Source organism: Vigna umbellata, chromosome 11 (assembly GCF_029865625.1).
Source record: "Vigna umbellata cultivar VRB3 chromosome 11, Vumbellata_1.0, whole genome shotgun sequence".
NCBI lineage: Eukaryota > Viridiplantae > Streptophyta > Magnoliopsida > Fabales > Fabaceae > Vigna > Vigna umbellata.
The window spans coordinates 20,536,370-20,550,045 of NC_142175.1; the positions used below are offsets into that span (position 1 = coordinate 20,536,370).

At 37.6% G+C, this 13,676-nt stretch overlaps 2 pseudogenes; one reads left to right on the top strand and one right to left on the bottom strand.

Moving 5' to 3' along the window:
* Positions 1-6,463: 6,463 nt before the first annotated feature.
* Positions 6,464-8,092, top strand: LOC124824649 (uncharacterized; annotated as a pseudogene).
* Positions 8,093-10,041: 1,949 nt separating this feature from the next.
* LOC148191135 (uncharacterized) lies at positions 10,042-11,168 on the bottom strand (annotated as a pseudogene).
* Between the last annotated feature and the right edge of the window lie 2,508 nt (positions 11,169-13,676).

The following is a 13,676-nucleotide window of genomic DNA, read 5'->3' on the forward strand; positions in this document are numbered from 1 at the left end:
AATATGTTTACTTATGACATATTAAGTGTGAGGTAAATGAAATTTTACATTAGTGGTATTTGAGCGATTTTTCCTTAGGACGACCTGAGGGTTGTGGGTTTGTTATAATTTAAAAACTCATATAACAACAATAGTATTAATGATAATTCTCTTTGTGAATAAAGAGATGACACCTAGACCACCTACTTCTTCAATCTCTAAGATGCCTAGCCTGACAAAAGTGATAGGGTCCATCACATTGACACTTTAGCAATAGAGCGTTGCGATGATGCAAGAGCATCAAGTGGCTTGCAACAATTAGAAGCTGTTAGGATAAGCTTTAAAGGTAGTCAACGACAACACATGTAGACCCTAAGACAACTGAGCAAAAACAAGATGTTTGTTGGACCATCTCAAGCTCCACCTCCTAAGGTTCAAGAATGGACACTATAAAATTATTTACAACACCACCCTGTTACTTTTAACAAGAGGACGAGTCTAGATGAGGTTGATCAATGAATCAGGAGCATGGAGAGGATTTTTTATGCTAAAAGATGTCCACCTAAGACTAGACTAGCGTACTTAGAGTACTAGTTGTCCGGTGAAGCAGTGCGCTGGTGGGATAACATGAAGCTAATGCTACAGGAAGGTGGTGAAGCCATAACTTGGGAACTCTTCAAGGATAAGTTCTATGTTTAATATTTTCCTAACATCGTAAGTCATGCCAAGGAAGTAGAATGCTTGTAGTTGGTGCAAGAAAACAAGTTTGTAGTTGAGTGTAAGACCCTCAAAAATAAAGTATTAGAGGCAATATAGTGTTTTAAATAGTGATACTCCATTATTTTATTTCAGAAATATCAACAGTATAAATTAATTTTTCTTATCATGAGTTTCATTATCTAAGAAGCTTTCTCTCTTTAAAACTTCTCTCTTAAAATTTCCTCTAACTTCTCTCTAGAAACCCTAACTCTTCACTCATCTATTGGATGATTAGAGACCGCCTGAGGGTTCCTTGAGGTGAGATCTTCATTTCTAGCCGATTTATTTCAGTTATAGGGTAAGTTGGTTTCTACCCTTCTTCCTTAAATTTTGGGTGTTCGTGCATGTAGGGTTTTTCTTTATTCTTTTGGGGTTTGAGTCTTCCCTAAGACTCTTTGTTGATCAGGGGTAATGAAGGTATACTCTGATCAAATTGTCATGAATTGTAGGAGTAAATAGAGATCTTGGACCTGTAGGGGGAATTTTAGAGTTCTTAGAATCACTTGTGCGTCAACCAGGTAAGGGAAGCTAGTTTGTTTGGTTTGGATTTGGTATGCATGTGATATTTGATGTTTGTATGATGATGTGATGATTGATTTATGAACTTTAATTGAACCGTGAAACTTGGTATGTTGGGTGCTTGAAAATGATGGTATGTTGAATTGAAAACTGATGTATGTTGGTGTGTCTAGTTTGTTGTTGTTAAAGTTTGTTTATTGATGAAGTTGTAAATGTAGATTTAGTGAGTTTGAGTTGATGTGTTGTTACAAAACTTGGGTGTGGGATAAATTAGAAGAAGAGTGAGTTTTGGGCATAAAAGTGAAAGTTTTAACAAGTAAGATTTTAAGATCCTAGTTGTGGGGAAAGTCTTTTAGGAACTGTCTTGGGGCCATTTAGGGCTTAGTTAGTCTCTTGTACAAAAATATGGTAGATCATCCAGGTAAGAGATCGTTTGATAATGGGTCGTCTAGTAAGGGGTCGTTTGGTAAGGGATTGTCTGGTAAGGGATTGTCTAGCAAGGAGCCGTCTGGTAAGGGGTCGTTTGGGCAGAGGTCATCTGGGCAAAGATCGTCTGGGTAAGAGTAGTTTGGTGAGGAGTTGTCTGGCAAACAACTAAGTTATGGGGAATCTCGAATTTGGGGTTCTGGACATCCGTTTTGAACATTCTTTAAGTCGTTTTGGGGGGTTTTTGACCCTTCCAGAGTTGTTGGTGAGGGTTTCAAGGTTGTTTTCCCTTGTCTAGTGTGGATATCAAGCTACTATGATGAAAATTGTGTTATTATATGATTATTATTTCCAGATTTGTGATAAGTGAATTTTATCCTTGAAATACTTTGAGTATGTAATATGTTATATGATGATGATGATTAGTATGTAGTGATTTAAGTGACTGGTATTGAGGGACGTAAGTCTGTGATCCTCGTGGAGAGGTTTCATGGTGGTGCCCGATAGTTTTGTTAGTACAAATGACCAAAGTTAAGTTTGAGGTTCATCCTACATTCTAATGATCATTCACGCTCAATTAGAGAGTGATAAATCATGTGGTGAGAATAACAGGAGGTCCTAGTCTATGGTCACAGGTTAGGGCCATAGGTATTGACGGATTAACCTGGTTTTGAAATCCAGTTTAGGAAATCACCTGGTTTTGAAATTCGATTTAGGAAATTATCCGATTTCAAAATTCGATTTATGAAATTATTGAATTTTGAAATCCAGTTTACGAACTCATCGGATTTTGAAATTTAGTTTAGAAACTCCCTGGATTTCGAGATTCAGTATTTATTTCTTCCAAATTTAGAAACACAATATTTATTTCTCTCATATTTTAAAATTTAGTGAACACTCCTACTAGATTTAGAAATTCGATTAAAACTAATATAATATATTTTCGTGTTTTAACTCATAAATGGTTTGTGATATTATAATTGATATAATACTATTAATGATATTATAACTTAGTATAATAATATTAAGGATATAATCTTCCATCGTTAATTATTGGTTTAAACCCTCGGATGGTCCTTATATTTGTATGAGAATCTCAGTTGTGTCCTCGTATTTGAAATTGTCTCAATTGGGTCATAATATTTGTAAAATTGAGCCAATTTTACTCTATCCGTTAAGTTATCCCAAACGGTGTTAACTTGAGCTGACGTGGTGCACACTTTAAATGCTCATGAAGCAGTGTTATATTACGTGGAATTTTTTTTAGGTGAACAGCTTATGATATGGCACAAAATGTAATTAAAAATGTTAGGGATTCAGAGTCTTCATCATTGGGATTTAGAGTCTTCATCATCCTCTGTCGTCTTCATCTTTCTTTTTGAGCCTTAGTTATTCTCTATCACTTTTTCTTCTCGTTTTGGGTGGGGAGGCATAATTTCGATGTCTGCTCAGGTTAATCCTCAAGGTTCTTTGTCACACCAGGGTGAGTTTTCTCTCATTCTCCATTCTAGAGGAGTCGGAGGGGGCAGAGGGGTCGCAGGGGGCAGGTTTAATTGGATCTTAAACAATGGTACTGTAAGAAAAATCAATTTTTATCAATTGAGGTAGTTTGCTTGATTTTCCTTCAACCCTGCGAGTTGTGCAGAGCAAAGACTTCTGCTGGGGCCTTTCACTTTGTTCTTCTCTTTTTGGGAGCAATGATTTAAGTGGGTCTTCCTTGTCAGAACCTGGATGTCAAACACAAAAGAAAAAAAAAGGATTTCTAGTTTTTTTGAGTCAGAAGAGCCTATGCTTTTTGGGTTTAATTTATATCTATTTGATGGGGTTATCTGATGGGGTTATCGAAAATTAGAGTTGTTGGGAGGGGATGCAGTAAAAAGGAGCTGAAGACCTTTCTATAGCAGTAATGGATGCTTGGCCAGAAGAACTACATCCTTCACCACTTAAATTAGAGATTAGGTCACAGCTGACCCGTGGCTTACCAATGTGAACAAAAATAGGTAATATATGCAGTCTAACTAATAAATTTGACTTGAATCCACCATCTTTAGATATATCTAGATTCAATTCCCTGATCTCAACTATAGACTTTGGAGTCTGCAATGTTCAATAGAGATTCTCGGTGAACAAAAAAGTTATAATAAGATTCAAATGGAAACAATAATAGAATCAAGTTTAAATTTAAAAGTAGCCGGTGTGAAACCTATTTTATTTATACAACTTTATGGAGATGAACACCTTCAGAACCAGATCAGTCACATAAATTGATAAATATCTTGCAATATTGCCCAATATCATCCACTTCCCCCTGCTTGAAACACGAGATTTCCTAGTTTTCTTCTTCCTTGGAGTTTTAGCTGGAGGCCTCAAAACAACTTCTAGGTCACATATTAACTTTATAGCTTGGGATCCTGAGACATGAAACCCACACCAAGTTTAACCAGGGACTGGCGTAAGCTGAGTTTAATTTCACTAATAGAAACAAATTCAACAACACCCTGTACTTCTCGGGATTCATCACTTCACTTGCACCATTACAATGAAGATTCATATTAGATTATTATGATGGAGTCAGCAAACACGTGGATGGTGGTGATTGATTTTCTCAGTCTCCTTTCTCAACCTCTACAGCTCCAAAAACTCCAAGGCGTAAATGAACGGGGTCGTGGGGTTGCAGGTGACGCCCTGGTAACACAATGAAAAATAAAACATTAGAGAAATTTGAAAGCTTTGAGAAAAATAAAAAGGGAAAAATGAATTGAATCGGAAAATTGAAGAAAAATAAGAAAGAGATTGATAAGATATGGAAATTAAGAAATGGAAAAGAGGGATTCTTAAATGGAAAAGGGAAAAGATGAATCCAAATTTGGAGACTAACTGCTCCATCACTTTCAGCTATATGGGTTCTACTTTTGTTAGACCCTTCACCACCTTCCTCGTTTAGCTTCTTGGTGTTGGGTGTTGTAGTATGGAATGGATTGGGGCTGGTTTGATTTTTCTATTTTGCAGGTTTCGGTGGAGGTGCTACGCGGTGGCTACCAAGGTTCTAATGGCTGGGTCATGTTCCTGTGTTCGTCTTCTCTTGTGTGCCACGTCAACCACTGTTAATTTAAATAAAAAATTCCATGTAATATAACAGATTTACATCAGCAAAAAAAATGTGTACCACGTTAGCTCAAGTTAACGCCGTCTAGGACAACTTGATGGATAAGGTAAAATTGACTCAATTTTACAATATTATGACCCAATTGAGACAGTTTCAAATATGAAGATCCAACTGAGATTTCTATACAAATATGAGAACCATTGGAGGGTTTAAACCTTAATTATTATAGTAATACTATATCAATTTTTACTATTTTTATTTATTAGGCTTAATACCCTATTTTGTCCCCAGTTTCACTCGAAAATGTCAAATTAGTCCATCCTTTAAAAAATGCGTCAATTACGTCCTCACTTAATAAAATTTGCATCAATGAAGTCCCTTCCGTTAAATCCGTACAAACGGCGTTACTTAATAAGAGAGAAAAATAATTAACGCCGTTTGTACGGATTTAACGGAAGGGATTTCATTGATGCAAATTTTATTAAGTGAGGACGTAATTGACGCATTTTTTAAAGGATGGACTAATTTGACATTTTCGAGTGGAACTGGAACAAAATAAGGTATTAAGCCTATTTATTATAACCAAATTCACTCGCAAAAACAAATTGTATTCTTTAAATAATTAATCTAAATTATGATATTCCTTCGTAATCATTAATAATAATTGATCAACATAATAATTTTTTTTGCATGGTATTGTGACACCATAATATTTCCAACAACTCAATACATGAGAGTTTAAGAGGTTACATCTTTCCCAACAATAAATAAGGTTTAGTTCTCCATTGTCATGGAAGAACTAGATGAACAATGGAATGAAAGAATAGAAGAGATAGAAAAACCCTAGAAAGAGAAGAGGAGACTCCTGCATCCCCAAATCTGCCCCCAAGGGGGTGAAAAGTGTGTTTTTGTGCATCAAAAGATACAATCCTTAGGACGTGCAAGTCCTTAAATAGAACATAAAAATAACAGAAAACAGGTCCAAACCCATGTCGTCGGCGCTCAGCGGCACTTTTGGCGCTCAGCGGTAGCAGCGACACTCAAATGACGCATGTCGATCGGTCTTACACGGTTGACCGTTCGACATGACTTCTACCACTTCATTCAGCTTCTCCTCTCACAAACTGTTCAGTTTGCCTATGTTTTTCTACAGCCGTTCGGTCCTCAGTTACACCGTTCGGTAGTCGTCTTTCTTGCTCACACTGTTCGACCTAGTTCCACCACCTTCACACCGTTCGGTCTCTGTTATGAACCGTTCGGTCTTTGTCTTCTCCTCTATCTAACCGTTCGGTCAGTCTCAGTAACTGTTCGGTCTGGGTTCTTAACCGTTCGGTTTGGATTCTCCCGCATCCTACTATTTGGTCTGGTACTGTTTTTGTCTTTTCTGGGTCCCAACTCCTTGCTATTCAACTTCTTTCATCCAATTCATCTTAATTCCTGTCAAAACCCATCCAAGTCTCTTATGTCCAAAACTTAAACAAAAGCATGATTTCAAGCTAGTTTTTCAATCACAAAAGGTGTTTTAATATTAAAATTTAGTATAAAAATAACAGTTTTTCAACCGTTATCACATACAAGTTAAGCTTTTTAAAACAGAAGAAAATACAAGTTAAGCTTTTTAAAAGAGAAGAAAACCTAAATTGAAAGAATTTCATACTATGGTTTGCAGCAAAGATGGGGCTCTCAAGAAGTGTTTGGTTTTCTCTTCTTCCTCCTTTTAGCAAATTTCCTCCGTTTCTTCTAATGCATAATTCCCTATTGTGCTCTCACTCTCACTCTCAAACTTCCTTACTCGACGAAGCCGTCTCACAATTCAATCGCTTGCTTCGTAAGCGTACTGTTTCTCCCATCTTCGAATTTCGAAAGATTTTGGAATTGCTTGCCAAGATGAAGCAGTACCGTACTGCTATTTCTCTTATTAAGCAAATGGAGCTCAAAGGAATTCAGAATAACCTTGTTAATCTCAACCTCCTCATCAATTGTTTCTGTCACTTAGACCAATTGGCCTTCGCTTTCTCTATATTTGCCAAGATTCTCAAACGGGGTTATCATCCATGTGCCATAACCTTAAATACACTCATGAGAGGTCTCTGTGATAAGGGTGAGGTCAAGGAAGCTCTCAACCTTCATGATAAAGTAGTAGCATTAGGATTTCCGCTCAACCAAATTACTTATGGGACTCTGATAAATGGATTGTGCAAAATAGGAGAAACTGAAGCCGCGATCAAATTGCTCAGAAGGATTCAAGGTCGATCAACGATAATGTATACTATAATTATTGACTCTTTATTTAAAGAGAAACATCCAAAAGAAGCTTATGATTTGTATTCTAAGATGGTTATCAACATAATTCTCCCTGATCTTGTTACTTATAACACTCTAATTTATGGCTTTTGCTTAGTGGGACAGGTAGAAGTAGCATTTGGTTTCCTAAATGAAATGCTATCGAATAGCATCAGGCCAAATGTTTATACCTATACTATATTGATTGATGCATTGTGTAAGGAAAGAAAGCTAGGAGAAGCCAAGAATGTGTTAGGTGTGATGGTGAAAGCTCATGTGAAACTTGATGTTGTTAGCTTTAGTGCTCTAATGGATGGGTACTACTTAGTTAATAAAGTGAAGAATGCGAAACAAGTATTGAGTGCAATGATCCACATGGGAGTGAGTCCTGATGTTAGGACCTACAATATCATGATAAATGGACTCAGAGATAATGAAAGGGTGGATGAGGCCATAAATCTTACAGGAAATGCACAACAGGAATATCGTTCCAAATACTGTGACTTACAATACTCTTATTGATGGCTTATGCAAAACTGGAAGAATATTTCATGCTTTGGATCTTTTTCGTGAGATGCATGGTAGAAATCAACAAGCAGACTTAATCACTTATAATTCCTTGATTGACAATTTATGCAAAAATCATCATCTAAACAAGGCAATTGAATTATTGCGAAAAATGAGAGAGAATGGAGCTCAGCCCGATATGTACACTGCAAATATACTTATTGATGGATGTGTAGAGGGAGGAGACTTAAGAATGCATAAGAGATTTTTCAAGATCTATTAAATAAAGGTCACAATCCCGACCTCTGTACTTACAATGTTATGATCAATAGTCTTTGTAAAGAGGGTTTGGTTGATAAGGCATTGACCTTGTGGTCCAAAATGGAAGACAATGGTTGTTTATCTAATGTTATTACTTTTGCAATAATCATCTCTGCTCTCTTTAAGAAGGACGAGACTGAAAAGGTAGAGAAATTTTTGCTAGAAATGATCTCTAGAGAGTTGTTGAAATGAAGAAAGGTGACACCTTATTTGAATAACATTTATGTGTTTGTCATAGAATGTGCATGAATGGTTTGTAAATTTTATTTTAGATGAGTTGGTTTAGGTTGTAACCTCTGTTGTTGATGAGTTGGAATATATAAATTTTTCATCTACCTTAATCCTTTCCTGAGAATCCAAATCATTCTCCAACACAGTTTCCTTCAGCCAGTAGAAAGTGGTTTTCCCATGCATAAAAAATGTCAATCTGCCTCAATTGTCTCTCCAATTATGAGCAAACATTTAAATAATTTTAATGTTCATAACATAGGTTAGTTCTAAACTCTATGTTTAATGTTGCATACATGTTTGCTAGTTTTTTTTTCAAACTCTTTTTTAACTGTTATGTCTGAATTGTCAATTCATGGTCAATGGAGGAAACGATGCTTCCTAGGGATCGTTTACTAGTATTCTCTTCTTCTATAGATTGAATAAGATACATATACATACCATATATGTTCCTACTGTACAACGAGTGAGTGAGTAGAGATTTAAAAATTTTTAGATTTCCTGACTAAAGAAACCTAAAGGTAGTACTTCATCCCTGATTCCTAAAGGATCCAATAGATACGCTCGTACAGATCTTCAAGTGTCTGGATCGTCCTTTCCGTCTGGCCGTTCGTCTAGGGATGATAAGCTGAACAAATCTTTAACTGGTTGTCCAACTCTCTCTGCAATGGTTGCCGAAATTGAGAGGTGAATTGAGGATCCCTGTCTGAATTGCTACTAAACGACATTCCAAGCAACCGAACCACTTCCCTGCTGTAGATATTTGTCATTGACTTCTCAAACCAATGATCATAAAGTAAGCACTCTTGGTCAACCTGTCCTTAAAAACTCAAATAACATTACGACCTTTTGACCGAACGGGAAAGTTGATTGACTAAGTTCCTGGTAATTATATCTCGTTTCCGTACGGTTTCTGATGCTCTACCTTCACCTTTTGATACGTTAAACAATAACACATAAATCGAGCGACGTTTGCTTTCATACCCGACCACCAAAAATGATTTTCTTGAGATCCTGATACATTTTAGTCATGCCTTGACTCATACTAAAATGATTATGATGTCCTTTCTCAAGAATCAATCTCTTAATTTTCCTATTATCAGGAACACAAATCCTTTGGCTGAATCTTCAAAATACTGATCGTTCTCAACGCAAAATCTTTCCTTTTCTCACTATAGATCGGTTCTTTGAAAATCTGCAACTCAACATTTGTCGACTGCTTATTTCAGGTCTTGTTGAATAGTTCGCTTCCTACCACCAAATTGATGCATCTGATATCGTTCGATTTTAACCTTATTAGTTTTCTTAAGCCCCTTAAAGTCTCAACTAAACCCAACTCATGGATCATCATTGCCGACACAAGTCCTAGAATTTGCACTTCATTCATCCAAAATTCACAATTGAACAATTTAGCATACAACACCTTTCCCCTCAACTTGTCAAACACTACTCTTAGACGTTCCTCATGCTCCACTCTGATTCATCCTTCTTCTTTGCCAGCAAAACAGGCGTACTCCATGATGAAATGCTCGATTCGAATAAAGTGCTTCTTCAGTTCCATCAACTCAACTTCACGCTGAGAAGATAACCTAGGCACCTCTTCAGTAGAACTCAACATCCCAAATGTTTCTTATTACCGTTCGGGCTACCCCTCTTGCTACCAAACGGTCTACACCAATAGATACCGAGCAGTCTACACACCATTCACTTGGAATAACTTCCAAGTTAGGCAATTCAAGAAAATAACATGCTCACTCAAATACTAATGAACATCTATCTCACATGATAGATGTCCAAACTAAACCAATTGCTGGTGTGGACACCACCAGATCAAGCAATCAAGTAATTGTTGGGAATAAAATTACCTGAACCGGTCGCTTCTACACTTTAACAATTATAACTCTTCCTTTAGCCTAAGGTTTGGCACCCCCTCTCGGTTGAAACCTTCCTACTGAACGATTTTGAGTAATTGTTCGCCTACCTAAAGGACAATCTTTTTCCAAATGACCTTCACTCCTGCACCGATAACATCTCTTGTTTTCTCTTGATTGTGGACAAACGGATCTCAAGTGAGGCCCTCCACAATTGTAACAACTTATTGGCCTTTGCTTCCCAGATTAACCACTAGAACCAGATAACTGTGCAGAAGAACTTCTAGATCTAGAAGGAAAAGAAGAAGGCCGAGAATAAGGAGTTCTTCTGGAACTAGAACTACCTCTAAATACGCTCGGTCCTTCAACCCTCTGTTGTTGATTATGCTGACTTTCTACTTCCTTCTTCGTCTTTTCCAATACTCTCGCTCTCTCAATCAGAACTGGAAACTCTTGAATGCACAAACCCTTGACCATAAACTTAATGTCACCCCTCAACCCGTTCTCAAACTTTCTGCATTGCCATTCTTCATTTGTTTCCAATGTATAAAACCTTAGAAGATGCTTAAATCGATCGACATACTCAGACACAGACATTCTCCCTTGAACCAATTCCAAAAACTCCACTTCCTTTGCAAACCGAACACTATTAGGAAAGTACTTGGCGTAAAACTTTTGCTTGAATACTTCTCAGGAGATAGGTGTACCATTTCCTTCCAGCAACATCCTCATGCTACTCCACCAATGACTGGCCTCCCCAGTCAATAAATGCTCAGAAAAAGCCAGCATGTTCTCGTCCGAACACTTCTTGGCATTGAAAATTCTCTCCACATCTCTGAACCACTAGTTGGCCTCATCTGGACTGCACTTCCCACTGAACTTAGCCGGATGATGTTGTAGGAAACTCTCTAAGCTCTATTCTTGCTTATGAATAGTAGAAGAAGTAGACGGTCCAACTGTAGTTCTACCTTCGACATCAAATCCACGTACTGCCTCCGAGACGTCTCTGCTGAAATCCAAGCGGTCTCTAAGTGTTGAAGAGCCATTGTATTCTGCTGGACTAGTGCGACGTTCTGTTGCTGTAGAGCCGTGATTACTGACTGCATCAATCTCATGGAGTTATATGCATCCGTATCCGTAGGTGAGGGAGGAGGAGACCTAGATGCCATCTTCCGATTATAGAGGGAGAAAGAACCATCAGTCTAACTCAAGGGAACAAGGACACTATCTAAACCAAACGCTGAGTACACAACACAAACATAGCAGAATGACCAAAAGGTCACCAACATAAGATCGAACGTTACAACTAGAAACATAACCGAAAGTATAGGACCGAACGATAACAATTAAAAGAACGTTCGGTCTCAAGAAGACGAGTATAAGACCGGATCGTCACTATGGAACCAAGCGGTCGAATATGATAAATAGAAGAGTCTAAATTACAATCAGAGTTGAGAAAAGAAAATCATCTCCGGTAAAAGTCATGAGTGTGCACCCTCATTACTTCTAAAAGAAGTTTTCCATCCTCAAAACTTCAAGTTAGATATAAAAAATTTTATCATCTAGACTTGGATAAAATAGTAGAACATACCATTTAGACTCAACTTTCCACAGGAAAGGCACGACAAACCCATAACCCGTAGGTTATCCTAAGAACAAACTGCTCTGATACCATTAATGTAACATCCCAAAAATATAGCTGTAAACTATATTTAAGAGTACTTACATTTACAATAAAATAGAGTTACAGGAAATAAAGCTAACTTATAGTTATCCTAAAATAACCATAAATTTAAAACTTACAAAAATCCTACACTGATACAAACCATAAGAGCAGACTGATCGGTCATACAAGAGGTGTATCAACCGAACAGTCCTATCTTAAGGGGTTGAAGACTCCTCGCTTAGCACTTGCTCCAGAGAATCCTCTTCGCATTCTGCTCACACCCACAGGGTGATCATTGCAAGGACGCAGACGATCGAACGGACAACATGACAAGACAGGAAAATAAGGGTAAGTTAATGTAATTTAATTATAAACACATCTATACATTTCATGTAAGTTCAAACCATGCGAGACCAACTGCTACATTATGACAACACCGAACACAAGAAATCATATACAAACTGAACACCATAATTCATATATAGACCGAACACTATGTCTTGACCATCCGGATTTTATGAATATGTAGCTACAGTCGTCCTTGCACTTGTGGTAATGTAACAGCTGACACCAATCAAGCTACAACCCAAGGTTAATCCCATAATACCTACCTCAACACCCTAAGCTGGTAGGACCTCCTGCTATTCTCACAAATGAAATATCTCTCTCTATGTGAGAATGATACTCATAGAATTTCAGGATGAACGCCAACTTATCAATATTCAGATTCATACTTTATAATTCAATAACCATCCACGAGACATTCCATCTTGGAATTCTCTTCCACAGTATTTGAAAGCATAATTCTCATAAATTAACATAAAAAATCATTCATCAGTTATATTTTCACTCATAAGACAAAGAGAACCTGTGAACGTTGCGAAAACCTTCACACTATCCAAAAGATAGGACCAAACAGTCCATAATAGATACAACTGAAAAAATTGCCTAAGCTAATTACTGGCTGATCACTAGAGAAAAACCGACCACTAATAGCTTAGCCCAACCTTAAGAGTTTAAAACAATTGCTTATAAACTTAAACCGAATGCGTATAGCTCAGACCGAGCGCTAGTACGAGACCAAGCACTACCAATAATGAGCGCTAGTACAAGACCGAGCAATATCGAGAACGAGCGCTAGTACAAGACCGAGCACTACCATGAACGAGCGCTAGAGACCGAGCGCTAAAACTAGCATTATTGCCAGTATAAGACCAACTGCTTAACAAGAAACCATCCACACACATAAGGCCGAACGGTCATGAACGGGTAAGACTAAAGAGACCAAACCCAATTACTGACCGAGTACTTGAACATGGCCGAACGGCCTTTCAGTATATGACTGAGCGGCCCGATCGCTATGACTACCGAATACTAGTGTATGACCGAATGCTATAATCCATCGAATACTTCCAAAATTGAACGCTAATACATAGTACTACTAATAGCGAATGCTAACTATAGTACGACTAAGAACGAATGATAATACCAACCCGAAGACTGCCGAGGTTGAAAACGAGTACGTTTAAAATTGAACGTCAATATTAAATTGAACAACACTAAGACCGAATATCACTATGAAACCGAATACCGGTAAGCCCAATTAACTAACATGACCGAGCGTTCAACAACGAGCGCTCGACTTTCTACTTAACTCTGCAGAACTTCTCAACCAGTTCACAGGTCTCGGCAATACATAGAAATCAAGCCAACAACAAATTATCCACACATGCACACGTCCAACAATGCCAATACCAATTCATTCACTTTTACACACATGCATAATCATCAAACAACATATTCATACATAATAAATCATAATTAAATTAACTAGCTTCCCTTACCTCTATGACCAAACAGAGAGCTCCACAACTGTAGGCTCGATTACCACCAGAAATCCTATGAACACTTACAGTTCACCGATTGGTGAGAAAAGACCACCCAATGACCAAAATGGAGTTAGAAAGGGGAAAAGAAGGTTAAAGAACACTTGCAAGCAGTCGAACTACCT